At 41.3% G+C, this 27,265-nt stretch overlaps 1 long non-coding RNA gene and 1 pseudogene across 2 annotated transcripts; both read right to left on the bottom strand.

Moving 5' to 3' along the window:
- Positions 1–1,742: 1,742 nt before the first annotated feature.
- LOC116866410 lies at positions 1,743–23,194 on the bottom strand. Of its 2 annotated transcripts, none has more exons than XR_004382382.1 (3): positions 23,155–23,194; positions 13,008–13,086; positions 1,743–1,765 (listed from the first exon to the last, which is right to left on the bottom strand). It is a non-coding gene; the product is annotated as an uncharacterized LOC116866410 (long non-coding RNA). The 2 variants fall into 2 exon arrangements; XR_004382381.1 differs by lacking the exon at positions 1,743–1,765 and adding an exon at positions 1,970–1,986.
- On the bottom strand, positions 3,851–3,991 carry LOC116866450 (annotated as a pseudogene).
- Positions 23,195–27,265: the final 4,071 nt, after the last annotated feature.

Below are 27,265 nucleotides of genomic sequence, written 5' to 3'. Positions count from 1 at the left end.
GGGACTTTGGGTGATTACAATGCGTCAACATAGGTTCATCCACCATGAAAAATGTACCGTTCTAGCAAGTGAAGCTAATGACGTAAGAGGCCACACATATGTAGCTCAGGAATCCAGGGGTTTCCTTCTATCAGGAAAGCAAGTGTTCCTATGAGAACCCTCATAAGTCCAAATGGCATAAAGCAAAGAAACAATCATCATTCACTTATATGGAAGATTTCTTGAGCATTCCCAGATCCCACACAAATAACCTCTTTTGGGCATTTCTGGAATCTTAGGATACATCCTGATAGTGGAGGCACAACCTACATCCAGATAAAGCACAGATGCTCACAGACACAGCTGCGAACCACGGTGGCTTGATGCTGAGAGGCTGAGGGTAGTGAGTCGGGGCGCCACTCTTGCCACTTGGGGTGCACACTGCCTCTCTGTTGGCTTGTGGCAAAGCAAACACTGAAGGCTAATGTTACTTTTCATCTTTTTCTGTAAAAGTGAAAATCAGAAACGGATACTGATGTTAGGTCTTTTGTAAAAGCAAAGTGGTGTAATACGAACTCTTGAGAAGCAGAAGATACCTGTAAATGGGAAATCTCTGGACCTCTTTCTCAAATTTTTTATAAACCAAAAACTGCTCTAATACATTGCCTTTAAAAAGGCAAATCTTCTTGAAATTTCACACGTAAAATGATGTCCTAATGCCGCTCACTGATTCTTTCCACTGCCTACCGTTTCCTATATACCTAAGAGAGTATTTAGGTTAAGCCTGACTCTTTAGGTACCTTTCACTCTGCACTATACCTACCTCTTGCCAACTGGCTCCAGCAAATCAGATCTATCCCCCCACTGGAACTGGATTTGTTATTATCTGATAAACACAAAAGAAGAAAGGGACCCTACAATGTTGTCGAATAGAAAGATTATAATATTTAGCAAAGGATTTGGAAGTCGTTAGTGAAAAGCTAGATGGTTTCCATGAAGGTCCAGAATTTGATCCTTCCCCTTAACTACCAAGGAGTGATATCTAAACAGTGGGACCCAGAAATTTAAAGAACACAGCTTAACTCAAGCATTCTGTTTAAAACAAGAACTCTGTAGTCTGTGTTGTACCTATTTTTGTTTTGTTGATGTTGTTGTTAAAATTTTAGAACTGTTCATCTTTTTAACAAGTGTTTCTCTAGGGATGGTGGTTGTGTTTTCTATTTGCTCTAGAAACTATCCATCAAAATCCAAGCAAAGTAGTTCTTTTATCTTGGACGTGCAACTGTAAATATGTTAGCATTTCTTTGGGAGATTCATAAAGAATTTATGATAAAGTTCTGAATCCTAGAATTCTCTCTCTCTTTCTTTTAAAGTTTTATTTATTTATTTAAGAGAGAGGGAGAGAGAGCATGAGGAGAGAGAGAGGCAGAGAGAGAGAGAAGGAGAGGGAAGGGAAAAGAATCTCAAGCAAACTCCCCACTGAGCACAGAGCCCAACTCAGGGCTTGATCTCATGACCCCAAGATCATGACCAAAGCTAAAACCAAGAGTGGACACTTAACCGACCAAACCACCCAGGTACCCTTGAATCCTAGAATGCTTGATGGCACACACACAAAAATAAAAAAGACTGTAACGCCTGGGTGGCTCAGTTGGTTAAGTGTCTGCTTTCTGCTCAGGTCATGATCCCAGGGTCCTTAGAACTGAGTCTTGCATGAGGCTCCCTGTTCAGTGGGGAGCCTGCTTCTCCCTCTCCCTCTGCCCCTTCCCCTGCTTGTGCTCTCTCTCTCTCTCTCTCAAATAAATAAATTAAATTAAATTAAAGGACTGAAAAATGCTATTTAAGTCATCAAAAAGCACAGCATCTGGGCACCTGGGTGGCTCAGTCGGTTAATCATCTGGCTTTGGCTCAGGTCATGATCTCAGGGTTCTGGGGTCAAGTCCCGAGTCAGGCTCTCTGCTCAGCAGGGAGCCTGCTTCTCCCTCTTCCTCTGCTTGTGCTCTCTCTCTCTATGTCAAATAAATAAATAAAATCTTCAAAAGAAAAAAAGGCACAGCATAGTTCCTGGAAGAGTGTGAGAAAACATAGCATGCCTATAAAGGCATTCACATCACCATTCTTTCCGTGGTCCCTCTTCAGCACTGTGTCGTTGTGGGAGTAGATGTATATGTGGCTCTGCCCCATTCTCTTATTTTCACTCATTCACTCATTCATCCCTTTATCAAGTATTTATTGCTTACTCTGTGCCAGGCGCTAGAATGTTGCCTAAGGATTACAACTGTGAACAAGACAGGCCAAATCCTGGCCCTCATGTAGCTTACGTTCTACAAGAGCCCAAATTCTCCGATAGAGAACATCATATGTTCTCAGAAACCTGGGATCTTTTCTGGGAGCTGGCTTGACATTCCTTTCTGCCTCTTACATCTTATCCTTAGTGGTGTGGACCACATTCTTCACTGCACAGCATGGCCTTCTTGGCTTAATATTTTCTCTATCTACTGAGAGTGAAGCGGAATTCCAATTTAATCAGATCAAAGTTTGATCCAATAGCCCAGTAGGTGCTAACACACCACTTGAGAAACACTGTCAGGAAACACTGAAACAAGTGGAAAATTTAATCTGGTCCAGTAAGCTACCTCTAGAGTAAGTGAAGCATCATGTTATAATTTTTTGTTTCCCTCATGGCGTCTAGGTCAGTGCGCAGTACATGCTTGCTGATTTATAAATGTTACTCTAGGAAGGATAGAACATCAACATATAATACGTAATAAGCAACACAGTGACTTTTAGAAACCGTGTCTTTGGAGCCAGACTACCCAAGTTTAAACCTTAGCTCTCTGTCACTTACTATGTGGCCTTGAGGGTGTCACTTAACCTCTGTTTTCACATCCTTAATCTGTAAAATGGGGCTAATCATGGTATCGATCTTATAGGGAATTTAAGGGATGCATATATTAAACGAGTTACTATAAGCTAAGAGCTTATAACCAACAATGGCATATTGGCAATGCTTCGTAAGCTCCAGACTAAACCTATTATTATTATTACCACTAGTGAACATGAACAAAACAGAAAGAAAGGAATATAAGGCCTAATATATGTTTGTTTCTCTTTTATTTCTACATGCTAGCCTCTTCCAACGTACTCCCAGCAGTGGAATAGATCTTTACCAATTGTGATAATTTACTATCAGGGAGCAATTGTTAGGCCAATGACTTTTTCTCTTCAAAGCATGGTCTTTGAGCACAAAAGTAATTCTTTTCTGCTATGCTTTATATATATAACATATATATATTATATATAACATATATATATTATATATATGTTATATATATAATAGATTTGAAAGAAAGCTTTCTGGGCCTAATAAGACAAATTTCCAAAGCCAAGATGGTAACATTTAGCAGCCTGAATCTGGTCATTAGATTATGTAGGTATCAAACCATCGGATGTAAGAGCATGTGATAAATGTACTCTAACCTCTTTAGGAAATGGTGTAATCACCAAATTCTATTTTCTTCTGTGGTTTGTATTAAATGTTGAGAAGTAGCCATCTTTTGGCTCATTTTTTTAAATATATATTTTTAAAGATTTTATTTATTTATTTGACAGACCGATCACAGGTAGGCAGAGAGCGGAAGGGAAGCAGGCTCCCTGCTGAGCAGAGAGCTTGACACGGGGCTCCATGCCAGGATGCTGGGATCGTGACCTGAGCCACCAAAGGCAGAGGCTTTAACCCACTGAGCCACCCAGGCGCCCCTTGGCTCATTTAAAAAAAAAAAAAAACCTGTATATTTGAGAAACAAATACCCTGACTTGTTAATATTCCATACCAGCCAGGAAAAGGGGTGGGGGTGGGGAGAAAGAAAGAAAAAGATGTACATAAATTAGAATGACAAAGAGACTATTTGAATATAGTTGAAACTTCTAAGTTTCACCTATGTAGAGGCAGCTTTTAAACTGCTAAGAACTGATACTACACTTGATTTTAGCCAAAAGGCTGTGAAGTGATATAAAGGATGCTTTAGACAACAGGCTTGAGCAATGGAAACCTGATCGAGGCAGAAGGGCCCCAAGTGACCCTGAGCCCCTGACTGAATACAGGTGATCCACCTCAAAACACCCTAGACCCTAAATAACCAATGGGCTACTTATAACCAGGAAGAGTCAGCAGAAAAGGGAGCACTCCTTACGTCCTCCCATACCCCCTCACCCTCCGTCTTTAAAGCAGCCCCCACCCACAGCCTCCTTGCAGACCGACTCCCCCTCTCTGTCCTGCCTCCCCCCACCCCAGTATTCAGTACACTTCTATCTCCTTTGTCCTGCCTCCAGGGAATCCTTTAATGGCCCACCCCACGAGCTCCCACCCCACCCCCCATTTGGAAGCCCTCCACCAATCAGGAGAGACACCTCATTTAGACAACACAGTCTAATCATTTACTTTCCAGTCGATTGTTTTGAAAACAGCCTAAATCTTGTCCATTCAACAATGGGCTCCACAAAGTCAAATTATAAATACATTTAGATAACACTCAAAGCAAACTCTCTTGTCTTCTCATGCTTAATTGATTCATTCAGTCAGAGTGCCAGTGTTAAGGGATTTTTTCCCTTGGTCAGTGCCCCTGGTTCTTGGTCACATGGCTTGGAAGAATGGAGAGGCCCACCAGAGTGGTGAGCAGAGCAAGGAGATGGTACAAAGCTCCCAAAGAGGGAGGGGACCTGAGAGGGTTGCCGCAGGAGTTTCTGAGTCTAGGGGTTTTTATGGGCTCCTTGGAGGTCTGTTTTAATCTACCTGTGCCTGTCATCCAATCAGGTTTTTGTCACCTGTGTCTGTATCTATGGGAAAGGCTGGAGGGTTCCTTCTGGGGGGTGTAAAATCCTTCTAAGGGTGGTTTTCTCTTAGGGTGGGGCACCTTGTCCTTGCCCACCTGCTTTCCAACTATCCTTCATCACCAGTAATTATTTATTGAGCAATTAATAATATGCTAAGCACTGGGAATGCCATGGATGATGGGAGAAACAGCGGTCACTTTAATAGAGCTCATATTCTATTGGGGAAAACTTCAAGCACCACTCAATGACCATGTTGATCTGTGTTACAAATGGGAAATTGTAGATATTGTGACCCAGACTAACAGAAGGTTCTAACTGGATAGGGGTGGCCATGAGTGGAGGTCAAACAAGGCTTCTAGAGGGTGTGTCTAAGTCGAAGCCTGGAAGGAGGGAGAAATAGAGGGCCTGGGCAGAGACAACCGTATGCTTTATTTTGCATGCTCATGTAATTTTTATTATATTTCTTCACACACATCAGAAACAATATTGAGATAATGGTAAGCTGTTTTGTTTTGGGAGGCATATTAGGCTCGGAGACTGAGTTTGTCTTTGCCAGCACTTAACACAGTTTTGCTGTGGGAATTTCACAAGCCCAGAGCATACAGGATAAGGTCTCTTAATAAACTAATTAAGAAATAAAATACCCCAAACCAGTGATAGATTAGTCACATAATTCCAGGCAATGGGAAAAGAAAGGAATAAAGTCCAGTTGTGGTTGGGGTAGTGCCTTCATATGAGTGGGTACTAAGGTTACAGGACTGCCTTCCACACTGTTGGAAAAGAGTCGCCTTTACCATGTAGGAGCTAATTGCTCCAAGGTCTTTGGAGAGCTATTTAGGTCAGCTACACCATGCCTTGTCCTAACCAAACATTTTTGGACAGGCCTCACAAACTTTTGGTATTTATAGTCAAAATGTCCCCTGGCCATTGTTGCTTCTCTGTGTGCTTTTATTGATATGCCCCTGGTGGGGCCCAGAGTTCCTAAGACTTTTAGAAATTCCTGAGGGATGCGAGTTTAAAGGTGTCTTGTTATGTTAATTAGGTGATTTTTGTTGGGGGGGGGTGGACCACACCTAAGAAGGGGACTGGTTGCCAGGAGAACCAAACATGTGACTAGATGGTTGGATCTTTCACCAGTGAAAAAAAGACAGTATCTTCAACAAATGGTGTTGGGAGAATTGGACAGCCACATGCAGAAGAATGAAACTGGATCATTTATTTTTTTAAACACCATACACAAAAATAAACTCAAAATGGATGAAAGACCTAAATGTGAGGGGCTCCTGGGGGGCTCAGTCAGTTAAGCATCTGCCTTCGGCTCAGATCATGATCCTCAGGTCCTGGGATCCTTACCTGCTTTGGGCTCTCTGCTCAGCGGGGAGTCTGCCTCTCCCTTTCCATCTAACTGTTCCCCAGACCAGGCTCTCTCTCCTGCTCTCTCTCACGAGCTCTCTCTCTCAAATAAATAGATAAATAAAATCTTTTAAAAAAAGGACCTAAATGTGAGACGGGAATTCATCAAAATCCTAGAGGAGAACACAGGCAGCAACCTCTTCAACCTCAGCTGCAGCAACTTCTTGCTAGACGGGTCTCCAAAGGCAAGGGAAACAAAGGCAAAAATGATTGGGACTTCATCAGGATAAAAAGCTTTTGTACCACAAAGGAAACAGTCAACAAAATCAAAAGACAGTCTACAGAGTGGGAGAAGATATTTGCAAATGTCTTATCAGATAAAGGGCTAGTATCTAAAAATCTATAAAGAACTTATCAAACTCAACACTCAAAGAACAAATAATCCAGTCAAGAAATGGGCAGAAGACATGAACAGACATTTTCTGCAGAGAAGACATCCAGATGGCCAACAGACACAAGAAAAAGTGGTCAACATCACTCAGCATCAGGGAAGTGCAAATCAAAACCACAGTAAGATACCACCTCACACCAGTCGGAATGGCTAAAATTAACAAGTCAGGAAACACTAGGTATTGGTGAGGATGTGGAGAAAGGGGAGCCCTCCTATAGTGTTTGTGGGAATTCACGCTGGTGCAGCCAGTTTGGAAAACAGTATGGAGGTTCCTTAAAAACTTAAAAATAGAGCTACTCTATGATTCAGCAACTGAGCTACTAGGTATTAACCCAGAAGATATAAATGTAGTGATGCCAAGGGGCACGTCACCCGAATGTTTATAGCAGCAATGTCCACAATAGCCAAACTATGGAAAGAACCTAGATGTCCATCCACAGATGAATGGATAAAGATGTGGTGTGTATATAAAAAGGAATATTATTCCGCCATCAAAAAAATAAAATCTTACCATTTGCAATTATATGGATGGAACTAGAAGGTATTATGCCAGGCGAAATAAGTCAATCAGAGAAAGCCAATTATTATATGATTTCACTCATTGTGGAATTTTAAGAAACAAAACAGGATCACAGGGGAAGGGAGGGAAAAAAAAGATGAAATCAGAGAGGGAGACAAACGATAAGAAACTCTTAACTATAGGAAACAAACTGAAGGTTGCTGGATGGTGGGCATTAAGTAGGGCACTTGGTGTAATGAGCACTGGGTGTTATATGCAACTGGTGATGAATCATTGAACTCTACTTCTGAAACTAATAATACACTATATGTTAATTAGTTGAAGTTAAATTAAATTTTAAAAAAATATAGAAAGTTAGGACTTTCAATCCTACTCCCTTAGTCAAAGGGAGATGGGGCTTGGAGGTTGGCTCAATGACCAATGATTTAATCAACTGTGTCTCTGCAATGAATGTAAAACCCCAAAAGTGTTTGGAGAGGTTCCAGGTTGGTGAGCACGTGGAGATTCAAGGAGAGAGGCAAGCTTGGAGAACTGCTTTGGGAGAGCCCGTGCAGCCAGAAGAGTCTCTCAAAGTACGGTTTTTGGGGAAGTCCCAGAAAAACCAGACATGAGACCAGATAGCTGATGTAAGTAAGACCCCTCCCCTCCGCCACTTAAGAATTACGGGATGCAGTTGGCATGGAAATAACCCCTGAAGGCATGAATATACCACATAATGCTATGTGATATATTCGTGTTATAAATATTGAATTTCAGGAGTGGACGTCTTATTTTGTCATTTGTAACAGTGAAGCGACCGGGAGAGAGAGTGAAGGTGGGTTTATATGGGGCAGGGCAGGACCCTGAGCACAAGCCGCTGCTCAGAGACCTCGTCACTCCCCTGCTGACTCATGCAGTTGGCATGGTACAGCAGCTGGGCCCTCTACTCCTGAGGTCCTGCCAGATCTCCTCCTTCAGCCTTTGTGACCCCCGGGCCAGGTGTGGTGTGTTTACCCCAGACAAAGGTGCCTGCTACTCCTGGAAGTCATCCTCACGTGGATGGGGCGGGGGGCGGGGGACTCAGAGGCAGGGAGATACTATAATGTGGGTTCCAGCTGGGGTCCGCAGGCTCCGAGTTTTCCTTGCTTTCTCCTACTTTCCTTCCCGACTGTCTGTCCCCTACTGCAGGGCCAGCAATGGATGCAGAAGCAATAGCCTTCCGCAGACCATTTAATGAGCTCCAACAATGACCCTTTCAAGGTCTTAAAACAAATACCTCACTCTATCTCTCCTGTTGCTTCTACTTCTCTGACAAAACTATGACTGACATAGGGAGTTAAACGTACAGATTTCAAGGTCTCGCAACCTGATGGAACCACTTCCAGCTGTTCTAACTTAGGCAACTTACTCAACCTCTCGGAGCCTCCCTTTTCCCATCTGTTAAATGGGAACACTAATCCTTTCCTTCTAGAATTGTTTCGAGATTATAAATGAAAATCATTTAACGGTGCCTTGCCTTCAACAACATTCTACACTTTTCTTGTTGCTAGGTTTGGGGAATATAATGGAGAAGAAGGCTAGCAAGTCCCTTTTCTGGTCAGGCTGGGGGGCTAGTGAGGAATATGGGTAAGTTAGGAAGAATGTAGTAAGTACACTGTGTTAAGTATTCCTATAAGGGGAAGAAAAAACAGTAAGCGAAGACTGGCTTAGTTTGGGTGGTGAGTGGGAGGTGGGGTGAGGTATGTCAAGAAAGGATTCCCAGAGGAAGTAGCATTTAGACTGAGACCCAAGGACAAGTAGAAATCTTTTAAGCATTCTGAGAAGATGGCACTGTGTGTTGCAGACCTGGGAGACAACCGAGAGGCAGTGACTGTTGGAGTTGGTTAGATATGCCCAGTTCTGGCCGTGCCAGCCCCCACTGCCTGTGGGTCTTGAGTCCAGAGCAGGGAAGAGGGGTGGACCTTGGGAAGTGGGTAGAACCCAGAACTGCAAAGCCTTGCTGGGAGCCAGGAGACCTAACCAGAAGACAACTGGCCAGGCTGTGAGGTGCCTCTAGACTGAGAGAGGAAATAGAAAGCACTTTTAGGTTTGGTTTCTAGTAAGCAACTGTGACTTTCTTTATAAGAAGAGGAGAAGGAAGAAGAGCAGGAAAAAAGGAACCCAACACCATGAGTTACATAATGTGCCAGTGAAGGCCACGGGGAGGGTCATGTGGGGACGTAGAGGAAGTTGGAGTCATGTGAAACGTATTCGCTGAATTGGAACTTGGCAGAGGCTCTCCTTGACCTGTGTGCCCCCCACTGCTACAGTTACTTGGCAGGAAGGCGGCAGAAGGCCTTTATACACAACTGATAAAGAGGGTATATCTTCTTCAAATGCCAGTCTTACCTGAAGATTATTTTGGGGGATATCTTATTTTAAAAATGTATCCAACAGATACATTATGGAACAGAATGCAAATATCTTTTTTTTTTCACTTTTTAGGATAAAATATAAGTCTTCAAAGAAATATAATGTTGATATCTGTTTCCTGCTCTTCCCTTAGATCTGGGTTAGTGAGTCCAAGGTGTCTCTGTTTTGACATTGGATGTTCTTGGGAGGAGAAAGAACTTGACCAGAAGCTGGTCAACAAGCACCAGGATAAGGCCCAGGTGAGAGTTAGGAATGAGCTTGCTTTTCCTGACAGGCTAACCCACCTCTGGGACTGGGGGACCCAGTGCAAAATGAAGATGTAAGGTCCTTTATTCAAAGACTGGTAAGAATTTGAAGATGGTGAAGACAAGAACCCTGAATAATGATGTAGGTCCCACACTCATGAAGCTGGTTCCATTTTTCTCCCCACTACCAAACCCAAACCTGGAACACTTCAGAGACACCAGCTGAAAAGAGGGAGGGAGTGAGAGAGAGAGAGAAAGAGAGAGGCACTTTCCCCCAGTTTTCCTATGTATAGCCTTTCACACCTCCCAGGGTCTTTGTCTTCTCTGAATGGTTGAGAAGAGGGTGGACAGGGCAAGATTCCACGAGGTTCCATGTTGTCAATTAGTCCTGCTGGTGTCTCTGATGCCGGCCTGTGTTTTCCCATGAAAGTAAGTAGGAAGGCAAACTATTTGTGGCTACCCGTGCACACCTCCTCTGTGCTTACAGATGGGTGGGTCAGGAGAACACGAGGTTTGAGCTCTGCTACCTGGATTATATTGTGGTCTAGTTGCATGATAGCTGAAGTTGGATAGCCGAGCATCTTCCTACAAAATTTATAGGTGACCTATTAAAAAAAAAATTATAGGTGACCTAACCCAAACCGATATTTCTCAAGATAATTAGGTCAGTCAGGGGAGGTAGGTACTAGTTCATAGAAAATGGCTTCCTCTGCAAGTTGTCACTGAGACCCAACCCAGGACACTCACACACATTGCCACTACAGAATATTTGTCTCCTTCCACCATAGGCAGATACAGCAAGAAGATGGCTGCCTTAGAACCAGGAAGCTCTTGCCAAACACCAAACCTGCTGACACCATATCCTTAATTTCTCATTCTCCAGAACTGTGAGAAATTTCTGTTTCTAAGTGACCCAGTATTTGGTATTTTGTTATCATAGCCTGAACAGACAAGGACGAGGGCCTTCTATATCCAGGTGTTGGCTTCCAATGGTAATCCTGAGAGACTAACTAGTCCCTGCCCCTGCTGTGGTAGCTGCCTGGTGATGTGAGAATTCTTGCTAGCTTTTTGAAGGCAGGAACTACTTTTGACTCATCCTTGTGTCTCCTTCAGCAGTAATCACAGCCCCTTCCCCTTACCATCTGCATCATCAACAAAAATAGTTGTTGCCTTCAAAGAAATAGATGCTATTTCGGTAGTACGTTGTGACAAGTGAAAAAAGTCTGTCACAACTCTAGACAAATATTTTGCTAGTTTGGGGATTAATTTTAATGTGAATGCCTTAAACCACAGAAGTCAATGCCATGTGTTTATGGTAGCTTTGTTAGTATTACAACATAGAAATTCATCAGGCATAAGTTATTCCCAGTCAGGTTTTCTATTTTTGTTAGCCTTTTTACAATTGCTTTTATTAGTTTTTCCTTCATGATGTCTTGGAGAGCTACCCCATAAAATTATTAATGTTGGCTATTTGGCAGCTCTTTCAGGACATTGCAGGATTTACGAGCTATGTAGGTGGCAATGAAAACTTCACAGCATTTTTTGTTGCATATTTTCTGTGTGCCACATAGTTTAGAAAAAAAGAAAAAACTTTTAAGCACATTAGATGCTCCTGGACCAGCACAGCTTTGTGTGGGTGCTGCCTAAGCTTGAGGAGTATGCATCTATATTTCTTCAATCCCCTCATTCTGTTCCTAGTACTCTGAAACTGCCCTGCCAAGATTGCCAAAGACCCCCAATGGCCACTTCTCAATGGTTCCTTTGCTGACTTCTCTGCTTATCCTCTAAACGGTGGTGTTCTTGACTCATCTTCTCCATTTATCCTGTCTTTAGTTAATCTCATCCAATCCCGTGGTTTAGACTTCCATCTGTATGCCAATGACTCCCAAGTTTGAATTTTTATCCCTGACCTCTCCTACATGGTCTAGACTTACATAGCTAAATGCTCACATGATAGTTCTACCTTGATGTCTAATAAGCATCTGACTCTCAATATTTTGGGAGATGTGAGTCTTGATCTCCCCCTTACAACTTGTTCCACCAAACTACCCTCCCCAGCTTTTCCATCTCAGAAAATGACACCATTTTACATTCAGCTACTCAAACTCAAACCCAGGAATCATCCTCTCTTTCCTTTCCTCATGGCCATATGGAATATGTCAGCAAATTCTGTTGACTCTATCTCCAAGTCTATCCTGACTTTGCTGCTGACACCTCTACAGGTGCCATCCTGATCCAAGCCAGCATCATCTTTGTCCTAATTGCCTTCTCTGCTCCCTCTCTGTCATCTGGAGTCAAGTCACAACCCAAATGCCAGAAGGTTATGTCAAAACATAAGCAGAATATGTTATTCCCCTGCTTGAAACACTCCAGTGGCTTCTAGTCATACTTAGAAGCAAACCCAAAGGCTCCTCCTGACTTCTAAGACTTCACATAAATTGGCCTTTGCCTACCTTTCCCCACTCATCTCCCTTGGAAATCCTACACTCTAGCCACAGTACCCTGGAACACACAGAGCTACCTCTCACCTTAGCACCTTTGCATTAGCTCTTCCCACATGCCAGACATGTTCTTTTTCTAGACCACCCCATGTCATCCTTCTTATCATTCAGGTCTCAACTTCAATGTCATTGTCTCAGAGAGACCATCTTTGACTACTCGGCTACAGCCCCCACCCCAGTTCTGGTGGTCACTTCTCTTTCACATCACCCTGCTTTATTTTCACCATAGTGGTTATCATTACCAAATATTTCCCTATTATTTGTTCATAGATTTATGTGGGGGACATGCCTAGAATGTAAGTTCCATGAGAATAGGGACCTGATCACCTTGTTCAATGTTGTATGTCCTGGCACAGGCTAAGTTCTTAGTACATGTTTGATGACTGAATAAAGAAATGATAAAGTGTCTTTTACAGAGAGCCAGTCCTGTCCATAGGCTGTTAGCTAAATTATGAGACTCAGAGGTATCTCAAACTCCTAGTTGCATAGCCATAATTTCAACTCTTAACGGTCACTCCATTGCCTCTGTCCTGAAATATTGTTATTGTTATTGTAAAAACAAAACAAAACCGCAAAACAGGAGAATAGGATGCTACCTTGTTAATACATTAATTCATCAAAACATGTGCCTGAGAAAGAAATAAATTATTTTCACTTTGGAAAGCAGAAGAAGTGGGACCAAGAACAAGTAGATTATAATGAAAGTAGCAGAGAGACTATGAAAATTTGCCTACCTGGGGATGCTGCCCAATAGGGACAGATAAGCGTGAAAAATTAGCTGGTGGGAGGAGCTTGATCCCTGAGAGGCCATAACTGGAGAGAGAGTGAAGAGAGGATTTGCTGAGTACTTTCCACATGCCAGCATTATTAGGTGACTTAAGGATAGGAAGAAGTAAAACACAGACCTTAGACATCAGTGCCTTTGAGAAAGCTGACTTATGGTGATTTCTAATGTGGAAGGATAATTATGCTTAATAAATAGGCACAAACATTTCAGTTCTGTCATATCCCCAGTCTTTTCTCCTAATATCAGTTTATATCTCTACAAGCAAAAATCAGTTAGCTTCGGGGATTGATAAAATTCACTGAAACACACATGTAAAAGTAGATGTTACTTTGCTGATTTGGAATGAATTCTGGCAAGAATTCCCAGATAAACATACAAATACATTCTTTGTTCGTTTCCAGGAACAGCCTTTTTATGGCTTTTGAGACCTAGTCTAAATCAGTTACCGTAAGAATTAGTGTTTCTGATAGGTGTTGGCCTTGTAAAACTGGAAAAAAAAAAGAATCATATTTTCTTTCTTTCTTTTTTTTTTTTTTAAAGATTTTATTTATTTATTTGATAGACAGAGATCATAAGTAGGCAGAGAGGCAGGCAGAGAGAGAGAGAGGGAGCAGGCTCCCCGCAGAGCAGAGAGCCCGATGTGGGGCTCGATCCCAGGACCCTGGGATCATGACCTGAGCCGAAGGTAAAGGCTTTAACCCACTGAGCCACCCAGGCGCCCCAAGAATCATATTTTCTATAACATATGAATGCACAAGTGATTCATTCTTTGGCTCAGGATGGAAACTTTTTTTTTTTTTTTTTGGCATTTTTGATTCATCTTTCTGCATTAGCTTAACAGATTTTTCTCAATAAGATGTAGACACTGAGTAGACTTCATTCACCAGGAAACACCAAGATAAATGGAGTGACTGATATCCAGCAATTTGAAGCTTGTAAATATTTATGAGAAAATTATATCCGTCTTTGTGAGGATTTCTGTTTGAAACTTGTATGTAACTATTATGTGCTCTAGATTCTCTTTAATTTATGGATTCTATGGTTAGTATTGCCATGCTACATGACAAAATCACTATGAAAAATTTGTATAAAATAGCTATATTGAATCTTAAATAAAAGGAACAATCTGGTTTATTTACTCATTATAACCCTTCTCCCAACTGAGCCTAGAGCATCACATCTTGGAATCAGTAACCCAAGTTCTAGAACAGCTAGATAATTTCTTGGGCCCAGTACAATATGAAAATGTGGGGCCCTGGGTGGCACAGTTGGTTAAGCATCTGCCTTTGGCTCAGATCATGATCCCGGAGTCCCAGGATCGAGTCCCACATTGGACTCCCTGCTCAGCATGGGGGTCTGCTTCTGCCTCTCCCTCTGCCCCTCCCCCTGCTCATGTTCTCTCTTTGTGTGTGCTCTCTCTCAAATAAATAAAATCTTAAAAAAAAAAAAAAGAAGAAGAAAATGTGGGGCCCCTTGTTAAAAAATTGTTAAGAATTAAAAAAAATTTCAAGATGGCAATCCAGCCATCACACTACTGGTTATTTACTCAAAGAATAATAAAAATCAAAAGGATACATGCACCCTTGTTTATAGTGGTGTTATTTACAATAGCCAAGATTTGGAAGCAACCCAAGTGTCCATTGATTGAAGACTGGATAAAGAAGATGTAATATATATAATGAAATATTACTCAGCCCTAAAAATAATGAAATCTTGCCATTTGCAACAACATGGCTGGAGCCAGAGAATGTAATGCCGGGTGAAATGAGTCAGTTAGAAAAAGACAAATAGCTATGATTTTACTCATGTGTGGAATTTAGGAAACAAAACAACTGAGCAAACGGAAAGAGAGAGAGAGAGAGAGAGAAACCAGAAATAGACTCTTTTTTTTTTTTTTAATTAATTTATTTATTTGACAGAGAGAGAGATTACAAGTAGACAGAGAGGCAGGCAGAGAGAAGGGAGAAGCAGGCCCCCTGCCAAGCAGAGAGCCCGATGTGGGGCTTCATCCCAGGACCCTGAGATCATGACCTGAGCTGAAGGCAGAGGCTTAACCCACTGAACCACCCAGGTGCCCCCAGAAATAGACTCTTAACTATAGAGAACAAACTGGTGATCCTAGAGGGGATGTGGGTTGGGGATGGGTACAACAGGTGATGGGGATTAAGGAGGGCATTATGAGGAGCACCAGGTGTCATATGCAATCGTTGAATCAATACCTGAAACTAACATAGCACTGTATGTTAATTAATTGGAATTAAAATTAAAACTTAAAACACAAAAAGAGTCTCAAGATGGCAACAGCAGAGTATTAGGCCCAGCTTGGGGCTTTCTATGTATGGACACTTCAGTGACCACATAGGTCTTGACCCCAGGAAGCTCTGAACCTACCTTTCCCTGTGTGCAGCAGGGAAAGAATAACCCACTTTCGGTTAAGCATGCTAGTACCTATAACAACTGAGGGAGGGAAATCAAGTTGTTTATGTAATTGTGATGTTCAAGTAAGAGAAAATAGAATTTTATAACAATTTGCTAGTGTAAGGGTTTCTCCTGACAAGTCTTCTAATTTAAACTTGGAACTTTAGTAAGAAGTTCAAAATTACTTTGGAGTACTAGACCCAAATATTTACTTGTTCATGAAAATATTTTAATGCTTCCCCTCTAGTATGGTGGCACCCAGACCAGGCTGACCATCATAAATACTTTGGGACCATTTAAAAAACACAGATTTCTAGGTCCACTATGGACCTAGGTTGGCAATAAGACAATACATAGAAAATCAATCAATCAATCCTTTTTCGGCCTACTTATCTTAAGTAGAGGCTCTGCAACTCAGTATTGGGAACTATCATCCTCAGCAAAACTTAGGAGAGATTGTTTATTTCGACTTACAGGATAGATCCAGCCATTCTTAAATAAAGTGCTGTGGGACAGTGGTCAAGAGGACAGGAAGAGTTATGAGAAAAAGAATGTAAATATAGTCTTTTAAAAATTTGTATTATATATTTTTATTTTAAAAACAACTGTATAAGTTAGAATGCCATAGTAAGTATACTTAAATCAGTAAACCTTTAAAATGTTCTATTATTTTCAGTATTGTGTCTCATGGTCTTTTTAAATAGGTTTTCAAGATTTTTTTAGTTGTGGTAAAATACATGTAACATAAAATTTACTATCATAACCATATTTAAGTCTACGGTTCAGTGGTGTCAACTGTATTTACATTATGGTGCAACTAATCTCCGGAACTTTCTCATCTTGCAAAATGGAAACTCTACCCATTAAAAATATCTCATTTCCCCCACTCCAGCCCTTGGCCACCTTCATTCTACTTTCTTTCTCAGTGAATATGATTACCCTAGATACCTTAAATGAGTGGAACCATATAGTATTTATCTTTCTGTGACTGGTTTATTTAACCTAGCACAATGTCCTCAAAGTTCATCCATGTCAAAACATGTGTCGGAATTGCCTTCCTTTTTAAAGGCTGAATAATATTCCATCCTATGCACATGCTACATTTTATTTATCCACTCATCCATTGATGGATACTTGGGTTGCTAGTTTTTGCTTTATACTCCCAAAAGAGTTTACCAAGACATTGCTTCAAAATAAGTACCGTGTTCTCCCCAGAAAGAATTCTACTGAATAACATTTCTCCATTGTTACCAATAGCAAATTTGTAGTTTGGCTGCTACATTAAGAAAAAGTGAGTCAAGGGGCACCTGGGTGGCTCAGTGGGTTAAGCCTCTGCCTTTGGCTCAGGTCATGGTCTCAGGGTACTGGGATCAAACCCCGAATCGGGCTGTCTGCTCAGCAGGAAGCCTGCTTCCCCCACCCACCTCTGCCTGCCTCTCTGCCTACTTGGGATCTCTCTCTCTGTCAGATAAATAAATAAGATCATTTTTTTTTGTTTTAAAGTGAGTCAATCCATCATTAAGGAAAGTATCACTACTGTTTGAAAAAGTTAACATCATCTGAAAGTTTCAGGGTCCCCAATGATAAATGCTGTCTAAATGATGATCTTCACTTTTCTTTGCTCTCATTTGCACATGATAGCTTGGAAGCAGCAGAAGTAACAGAAGGTTTAGCAAAGAAGGACTTGATTTTAAAGACCATTTTTCTTGCCAGTGTGACTTCATGGAAAAATGAAGTTCATCAAATTCATGTAAACTCAGCTGGAACCTTTATATACATGTGGGAGAGTTAAGGAAATCCATGAACTTTCCATAAACATCCTGAATGTGCTGTGTAAGGGAGCTCCTGACCTTCCAGTCGGTTCCTTTGCTTCCCTTTCCTTCTACCTCATCCTCTTTGATCAGAAATATATGCGGCTTCAGTCCTGTATGAGGCTTCTGATTGTTTTGTGTAAAGGAAATAAATAAAAAGGGAAGGTGTGACTCATTGGGGGGTAAAAGAACAAGGAAGAATGAGTGAGGAAGTGTCAGATCAGAGATATACAAGAAGCACGTTAAAGACTTAAGATACATGAACAGCCACATCTTAATGTTTGTGTTGATAAATGGGACTAAAGAGAGACTGTTGAAGAAAACTGGCAGAAGTTGAAAGCATGAAATGGAAAGAAGACAGATAACCAGCTTTTTGCTTCTATTTCTTGAGCCGAGCCAATTTGGTCAGAGACCTGCTCCCATAAGTCTATGAACCAATGTGGAAAGTTGATTAATACAAAAACAAAAACATTAAATGCAGAAACTCCCAGGCCTCTGTCCCCAGTCAGCTCCCAGAACTGGACAGTTTTCCTGGACTTACCTTCCAGGTAGGAGATGGTAAGACTCTTCTTACAGCCCAAAGGGAAATACTTAAAAATACTAAATGGGGGTAGAGGATGAGGAGGAAGAGAGTCAGCAAATAATCCACCCATGCATTCTAGAGTGAAGATCAAAATTGCTAAGCCTCTTTCTTGAACTTCCAAAGAGTTTTTAGTCTCCCATTTTTATAGTATTTTAGAGAGCAAAAAATGCTTTGGATAGAACTTGGGTGGTGGTGTTTATGAAAAGCCATTTCGGGAGGGTATTGTCATAGTAAGTGACATTTGGGTTGGGAGGGAAATCTCGTGCTTCTCCTGAGCCTGCCATCTTCCCCCAGAAGCTCTGCGTCTGAACCACTTTCATTTTCTGAGGCACTGGACTCCTCGTTCCACCTGGCCTTCCACTTCTGTCAGAATGAGGTTTGGGGTTGTGCTTAGAATTAACTGGGTTAGCCTCACCTCTGTATTTTTAGTTGCCTAATCAATGCGAGGAGGAAAAAGGCTTTGGGTATTTTCCTTATGCCAAGAGAACCAACAGGCTTTTATGCTGGTTGAGTTCATTCTGTCAGCCTCGGCGAGGTCTTCACTGGCTCATTATCACAAGGCTGGTGAACTAGCTTAACCTCGGATGACAAACAGTTTACGACATCAAGTGAAGACGCATGATTCTCGGCTGCAGCTCTCTACCGTGTAGAATGCCGTCCTACAGGACCAACATTCACGGTCTCCAGGTTATGAATCAACAGCTCACCTATAAAAACACACCTCTGAGTGTTGCAGGAGTGCTCTTTGCCCTTCTTAGTAAACAAGGAGAAACCTAACTTTATGATCACAAGGCAGAGAATCGTTCTAGATCTACCTTTCCTGGGAACAGGTGTGTAAACATTCTCTTCCCTTCCTCTGTATGTTTTCAAACAGAGGGGAATGACTAACCTGGTGCTATGTGAAGTTAGAAGAACCTTCTGTCGCAATGTAAGTTTCTCGTTGAGCACCACTGAAATCCTGATGGTCTCAGCTACCATTTATTTTATTTATTTTAAGATTTTATTTACTTATTTGACACAGAGAGATCACAAGTAGGCAGAGAGAGCGGGGGGGGGAAGCAGGCTCCCTGCTGAGCAGAGAGCCCAACACGGGGCTTGATCCCAGGACCCCTGAGATCATGACCTGAGCCGAAGGCAGAGGCTTAACCCACTGAGCTACCCAGGCACCCCTCAGCTACCATTTTAAACGAGGGCGAATCCAAACATTTGGAAGTGAAGATCATTTTATTTCATGCTTTATACCGCCCCTGGGACATCATTCCTCCAGGAAGCCTTCCCTGACACCCTAGGAAGTTGGAATTGCCTCCTGTACTCCCCCAACATCTACTTACTTGTAGATGTAGATTGTCCTTGTCTGTTTCCCAATTTTGAATACCCCAGTAGACTGGACACTTCTGAGAGCAGAAACTAAGTTTCTCTTTTTCTCAGTTTAATAACCAGGGCCCAATACAAAAGCCAGCCTCCAAGGGCACAGAATAAACATTTGTTGAGCAAATGATTAAAAATATAAATGAACAAAAAACTCAACATCATAATAGGGCATTAAATAGTTCATATACCTTAAATCTCAGCAACCATTCACTATTATTTATTAAGATGTTCATTAAACATTGAACATCGAAAATGTTTAATTAAAAAGTTAAACGTTGAGCTCTGTTCCAAAGTCGCCTTCTCAAAGATGCCTTCTTGAAATATCCTATCTGAATTTGTACCTGAGTCGGTTGCCCTCTCTAACCCTCCTGCCTTTCCTGGTGCTCATAGAACCACTTGACGCGTACATCATCTGTCTTCCTGTTCTGCAAGATCTCTGTGAGAACAGAGATCTCAGTTTCTACCATTGTATCCTCAGTGCCTAGAACAATGCCTCGCATACGGTAGCAGTAAATGAAAAAACCTCTTTAAAACAAATATATGTTAGGGGCGCCTGGGTGGCTCAGTGGGCTAAGCCTCTACCTTTGGCTCAGGTCATGACCTTGGGGTCTTGGAATCAAGTCCTGAGTCGGGCTCTCTGTTCAGCGGGGAGCCTGCTTCCTCCCCTCTCTCTCTGCCTGCCTCTCTGCCTACTCGTGATCTCTGTCTGTCAAATAAATAAATAAAATCTTAAAAAAAAAACAAATATAGGTTATTAAAGACTAATGTTAGTGGAGAGTATTTATTGGGGTAAGGATCGAGTTAATTAATTTTTTTTTATATTTTATTTATTTATTTGACAGAGAGAGAGAGAGAGAGATCACAAGCAGGCAGAGAGGCAGGCAGAGAGAGAGGGGGAAGCAGGCTCTCTGCTGAGATCCCAGGACCCTGAGATCACGACCCGAGCCGAAGGCAGAGGCTTAATCCACTGAGCCACCCAGGCGCCCCTAATTAATTTTTTTTAATGAGGAGAACACTGGATATTCTCTGAAGTCCTGTGCTTTTAAACCCATTTGACCAAAGCCCACAGTAGGGATGAACTTCACATAGTGACTTTGAGCATTACATGAAATAATATTTACCTTTATTACATGTGATATTCTTTTCTTGTTTTTTTTTTTTTCTTTTCTTTGCCCCTCCATTCTATTTCATTTAAAAAAAAAAAAAAAAAAGCCAGTCTGACCCACTTAACTGATTTCCTAACCCACTCACTGTTTGAAAAACATCGATCTTTTACCTAATTAAATACCTGACTCATGAAAATAAAATAATGACTGCCTTCCCTATGGCACTTCAGGTTTGTCCTGATAGCTCTGTTGATTGCTGAAAACAGACCAAGATCTAGTTCCAGCTTATTAAGTAAGCTTATTTTTTTTAGGTCTGTTGGACACATTTTTTTTTCCCCTAAATAATTTTATTTACTTGGTGTTGTCCAAAAGATAATTTTATGCTGTATAAATAAAATGTCTTAATATTCTAACATACTAATTAAAATTTCTTCTTGGGTGTATTTCGAGGAGGGAGGAAAGGAAATGTAAAAGTCATTATACGTGAAGTGTCAAGTGTAGATGAGAAATGTCATTGGCAATGAATGGTTACAATAAATTTGTAGGGTATATAGTTCCTTAGATATCTTAAATATTTTCTTTATTTTAGGGGCACCTGGATGGCACAGTTGGTTAAGTGTCAGCTCTTGGTCTAGGCTGAGGTTGTGTTCTCAGGGTCTTGAGATCTAGCTCACCCCTGTGCTCAGCTCAAAGTCTGCTTAGGACTCCTTTCTTTTTCTTTCCCTCTGCCCCTCCCCCCTGCACTTTCTCTGTCTCTCCCAAATAAATAAATAAAAATTTTAAAAAGTTTGTTTTTGGGATACCTGGGTGGCTCAGTGGGTTAAGCAGCTGCTTTCAGCTTGGGTCATGATCCTAGGATCCTGGGATCGAGTTCTGCGTGGGCCTCCTTGCTCAGCAGAGAGCCTACTTCTCCCTCTGCCCGCCACTCCCTGCTTGTGCTCACTCTCTCTCTGACTTAAAACATTAATGGGGCGCCTGGGTGGCTTAGTTGGTTAAGCAGCTGCCTTCGGCTCAGGTCATGATCCCAGGGTCCTGGGATCGAGCCCCGAATCAGGCTCCCTGCTCAGCAGAGAGCCTGCTTCTCTCTCTCTCCCTCCAACTGCTGTTCTGCTTACTTGTGCTCTCTCTCTGTCATATAAACAAATAAAATCTTAAAAAAAAATTAAAATTTTTTAAATTCAATTTATAAGATAAGACCTTAGATAGAAGAAATTTTTAGGCTGAGTTTTGATATGAGATTATATAATAATATATTCTTTAGGAGTGAAAAAAGTTGTGTCAAAGTAATCATCTCTCAGAAGGAAATGGTCCAGGCAGAAAGCATTTGCAACAATACATGAAAGAGGAAATACAAAGACTAACATATGGAGAAGTGTTTAACTTCACGGGAAAGAAAAGAAAGACACTAAAACAATAGTGAAAACTGTTAACTTATCAAAAGAGCAATTTTTTTTTTTAATTTTGTATTTACTCATTTTTTAAAATGAGATTTCTCATATGAGTCAGGGTAAAGGAAGTAGTCATTCATACATTGTGGGCAGGAATGAAAATTGCTCTAACCCTTTTAAAAAATAATTTTGGGATGTAGCTTTAAACATGTTTATTAAGGTAATTCTATGAACCTACCCCAAAGGTATCATCTGAAATTTGGAAAAGGTCTTGTATCATAAAGGTAGTAATCATAGTGTTACTTATAATAGCAAAAAATTGGAAGTGAGGTTTAAGCTAAAGACAAATGGACTACGACCTCTGTTAATATATTGGCACTTACCTGTCCGTACATTTTTTTCTCTGCATCTATATGCATATATTTTTGTTGTTGTCCTTTCAAAATGGGGCAATTCTAGTAAGTTTTTAGTTGCCTATATATGGTCAACACCTTTCCAGGCAAATATACAGTTCTACCACGTTATATTTAACAGCTGCATATATTCTGTATGATCATACTGACATATATTTCACCAAATTGTCCATTTTCGATATCTATAAACCAATGTTTTTCATACAGTAGTCCATGATTCTTACTAGGTCATGAAATAAATTTAGGGGATCATGACTAGCAGTCTTATTTATTATACTTTAAATAATATATCTTTATAATATGTTTTTGTAAATAATTGATAGGACAAACCCTTCCTTAACCACATTCTCCTGTTTTTCTAAATTATATTGGTTACTCTCGTAAGTTCAGTCTAAAAAGCTGAGGTTTGAAATCACTTTGAATAGGTCCGAGAAAAATACTATGGAAAATTCCACACTAAATTTCCAAATTAATTTGGAAACTGATGCCTTTATAATAATGAATATTCCATTCATAAATAAGTGCATCTCTTCCTTGATTTATTTTCTTTTATGTCTCTGAGTAAAGTTGTAGGGGATTCTTCATACAGGCCCTCATATTTCTTGTTACATTTATTCATCGGTGTTTAAAATTTAGTTTTACTATTGCAAAAATATTTCCATTATTCTTTTTTCCAACCGAACACAGCCATCTGTAGGGAAGATACCAGTTTGTTTATACCCTTATTTTGTAACAGAGCATACTGACTTCCAAAAATATTTTCGCACTCAAGTTGTGTAAGTGGCATGAGAATGAGTGCTCTGAAATGTAACTGAAAATTTGCTCCTGTCCCTCTTCCTTCCTCAATCACATTTTTGAGTCATTTTCATCTCATTAAAATAAGTGGCTGGCCCGTGAAAACAAAAATAAGAGTGGAAGGACAGCTGTACCACCAAATCTCTTTCTTGAAAAAGCAGAGTGAATTCCCCAGTAAACATGATTAAATAGCACGTAACAGGACCCACCTGGGGTGGCTTTATCCGTCCCCTTTGTCAGCAGCTGCACGCTCTCACCGAACAGGAAGAACATAAAGGGCACCGTGGGTAGTTAGAACCCGTGCCTGCATTTTGACACTAGTTGTTATATATATTAATATCGAGTGCTACTATTATCCTCATTTCCCAAATGAGAACAATAGGCCCAGAGGGGTTAAATCCTTCATTCACTCCTTCACCGAGCGTGTCTCGAGCACCTACTATGCACAGGGCCCTCCTGTATGGCTGCGAGCTACAGGAAGTGCTCACCCCCGTGGAAGTTACACTTTAACGGGGCAGGCATGTGTCAATAAACAGGTACCTTGTTCAAGGCCATACAGCTGAATTATAAATCTGGCTGCAGCCACCTGTGGGCTTGACCCCTACCTTGCATCCCATGAGGAGAGACGAGAACGTGGGCCCGGAGAAGGTCATCTACCATCTCCTGTGAAGCCTTCAAGCCGGCACGACCTGGGTGAGCTGACCACAGCCCAGGCTATGATCTCATTCATTGTACAGGTTCCAGGCAGGGAGAGAATATTGATCTCCCAGAGACAGCTGATTATTATTATTTTTTTTTAAATCAGGCTTTGGATACCACTTTATGTGTTCACCTTTCCCGACCTTGGCAGTCTCCCTGCCCAACACAGAGTTCTTGCCTTCACAGCCTTACTAGCTCAAATGCCAATCAAACTGGAGGTACTGGCGACTGGTAAGAGGTACTGGCGACTGGTTAGAGCTACTGATTTTAGCAGGGACCGATAATGAGGCTGCTGTTGGGTTTTCACACACTAGTAGACCGGAGTACAGAGAAATAGTTGAGAGTAGTTAGGCAAAAACTTTCAATATCATTCATAATTACCCTTAAAAATAGGGCCTTGGATTGAGGGCTATCACCTGAAACCACATAAATTAACTTACTCTTATAAGTATTTTAACAGAGAGTAACTTTTAATAAAATTTTAATAAAATATTTAATATTAATTTTTTAATAAAATAAATAATAAAATTTTAATAAAATTCCATTTACCAGCCCCTGTTATTCCTTCAGTAATGAAACTAAGGCTCTTCTTGCCTTATAAACATATAGATTTGATGCATGATACTTCCCAACTATGCACAGTGAATCTCCATTTACTATTTTTAGGATTTGTCTAGATTTTAATTTTTTACAAAAATATTTATATTATTTAACTCCTTTGAAATCTTTGGTGTTAAGGAGACTTTTGTCTAAATCCAGGATTTATTTGAGAGCCCTAGAAAATTTCTGAAGGCTCTTAGTTGCTTTTATTCAACACGGTTAGTAGTTTCAATACAGGAAACAAATATTTTCTCTATTAATTTAGCTTGATGTCAGATATCCTCGGTCCCTTTGAAAAGCACTTTCAATTTTCAGCTATAATTCAAAGATAATTTGTGAGTTTCATTGTTGCCATTATTCCTGTTGGATCTGTGAAAGCTGGGGAGGAAAGAAGAAATCCAAAGGAGAAACCCCCAGACGTCGCGTAGCCTTTCTATTAACACAGCACAGAAGTGCGGCTGATTACTCTGAAGGCTCTGTAATTAAGTGGTTGGCATAAATCTAGTGAGCACGCTTGCTATGGAAAACTTTACACGCTTTTTTTTTTTTTTAGTACATCATGTGAAATCCTTGCGAACACAAGGACCCTTTATTTATTGACAAAGGCAATAGTGCCTCTAGACAAGCAGCTCTCTTGTCTTTCTCAAAAATAAGAAAGAGAATCTGTTCCATATTTTGGTGCAGAGTAACCAGAATGAAAACTACGTATTGTGGGTTATTTCTCCTTTATTTTGTGAATGCTTTCCATCTACCAGTGCAAATTGTTTATGTAAACTAGCTTGTGCTTTCTGCCAACGACCTGAAAAACAGAAATATGCTTAAGTCGTTCGGGGTCAAGCATTACCTTACCCACCACACTGAGCCAAGTATTAATTTACCGGCCCTTGGGAATTTGAGATGAAATAAACTGGTGGAATGTTTTTTCCCTTTATCTGCATTCCTGGGTGGGCAATTGTGTATTCATCTCACAACATGGATGGAATGTCTTTGTGTGCGAGGCTGTGTGCTAGGCACATAAATAAGACAGGATTGTAAGGGAGCCGGACAGGTAAATAATTACAAGGCTGGGAGACTCGTGTTCTAATCAGGGACACCTGGCAGCCACAAGGGACTCCCTTAATCCAGAGACCTGGCAAAAGATGAGAAGATACAAATCATAGCCAAACAATCCACTGATTTAAAATCTTTACTGATTGCAGTCATCCCTGCACAGCCCCATACCGTTTATTGCCTGTAGGCAAAGGTGGCCAAAGGCCGTAATGGGGTATTTTAGGGAGGGTCTCTGATGCAGGCAATTTCTATTTTAAAAGAAGCCTTCTTGGCGCTACCTTCCAGGCCTTCCATCATTTGGTCCAAGTCTTAGGATGGACCCCAGGATCCCTGTCTTCAGAGACCGCAGTGGGTTTACCATGAATCTCCAATAAACATTTATTGAGTGCCAACTCAAGAGTTTTTGGCGTCTATGTCGCATGCTTGAAGAGTCCCTCACTAACAGAGGGAATTCAGGGCAAAGCTAGTAAAGCTTCTATTTCGGAGCCCCTCACCTGCCATGGCCTTTTCTAAGTCCTTGGGCGGGGCGGGGAGGCGGGGGGGGGGGGCGTCCTAGGGATCTATTCACGTGCTTGTGTGTTTATGTAAACGTTGCAAATAAAATATTGCGGCAACCATCAGCTAAAATACAAGTCGAATCTTTCTTTTTACTCTGGTTATCCCTTCCCCAGGCTTCCCCATGTCAGGTGGTATTGGAGAGGCTGAGGGCATTTTGGGGAGCTGCCTAAGGGGAAGCTGATTTACCATCCTGGAAAAACTTCATCCCTCTCGGCCAATCACCTATCATGGTCGTATGCGGGCAGCTCACTAAGAACAAATCCACGACACCCAGCAACCACCAGATGAGGCTGGCAGGGGACAAGAATGAGTTTAACACGTGTGGTGTCTGCAGCTAGCCGTGGTACATCTTCCCAAAGCTCACGGCTCATTTAGGAAAGACACATTAATAGAGGCTTTTCCAAACCTGACAATAATCCTAAAAAGTCACATGATTTCAACAAATACTGACTTCTGGAGCTCAAAGAAACTTAAAAAAAAAAAACCAGTAACAGTAAAACAGTAACAACGAAAAATGTTTTTTTTTTTTGTCTACCATTTTAAGGGAAATATCAAATTATCTTTATACTCTTAAACGATGGTATGTTACCAAACCATTATGACATGAGGACAACATAAAAAAAAATACAGCCAAAATATGTAGGAAAAGGTATTGTAGGGCTGTGTCAGGGAGTTTATATAAATATCATGGGTCTTTTTCCCCCCTCCTGGATTTTGTGATGTTTGAAGCATTTGTTAGCTTTTATTATTTGTAATTTGTCCTCATTTCTCATTTGAATAAATCTTCGTGTTTGTCCTAGTTTTGTTTTCATGACTTTACATATTTTTCTACTCTGAAAGAGGCCCCCAAATTGTAAGCTCCAGGTTCCACAAACTCTGAATCCAGCTCTGGTTCGTGGCCACGCCGTCACAGTCTCCCTCATACCCCTGAATGCTCCTTTCCTCCTCACATCTCCCGCTTTGTGACTTTTCCCCTTGGAGCACATGAGGGTGTTGTTGAGGACCTGGCCAGAGAGTCTTGACCAAGCCATTGCGCCCGCAGATGCCACCTCTGTGACAACTTGTGACAGTTCTGCAGTGTCTTACTTGACTGAGGAACCACTTCACTTCACCAGGGTTGGCCGAGGACAGAGAGAGACAGGGGTACAAATGCTCCATCTTCTTACCTCAAAGTACAACTCTGAAGGTGTGGTCTGTGGGCCAGAGTCCCCACGGACCTGGCCGAGGGGAGATCCTACCTCACACTCCCGCTCAGCCTCTTGCCTTTCCTGCTCCCAGGTCCCTCACCTTTTACAGGTTTTTCCCGAATTAATCATGAGCCTCCAAATCAAGTGCTCACTGCATTTCTTGGCTGTGAGAGTCTCCGTCTCTCCTCCTCATTGGAATATAAGGTCAAGAGAGCATGAACTTGAT

This window comes from Lontra canadensis, unplaced genomic scaffold, assembly GCF_010015895.1.
Source record: "Lontra canadensis isolate GAN:19392208 unplaced genomic scaffold, GSC_riverotter_1.0 scaffold9, whole genome shotgun sequence".
Classification (NCBI taxonomy): Eukaryota; Metazoa; Chordata; class Mammalia; order Carnivora; family Mustelidae; genus Lontra; species Lontra canadensis.
This window is presented reverse-complemented; position numbering and strand designations above follow the sequence as displayed.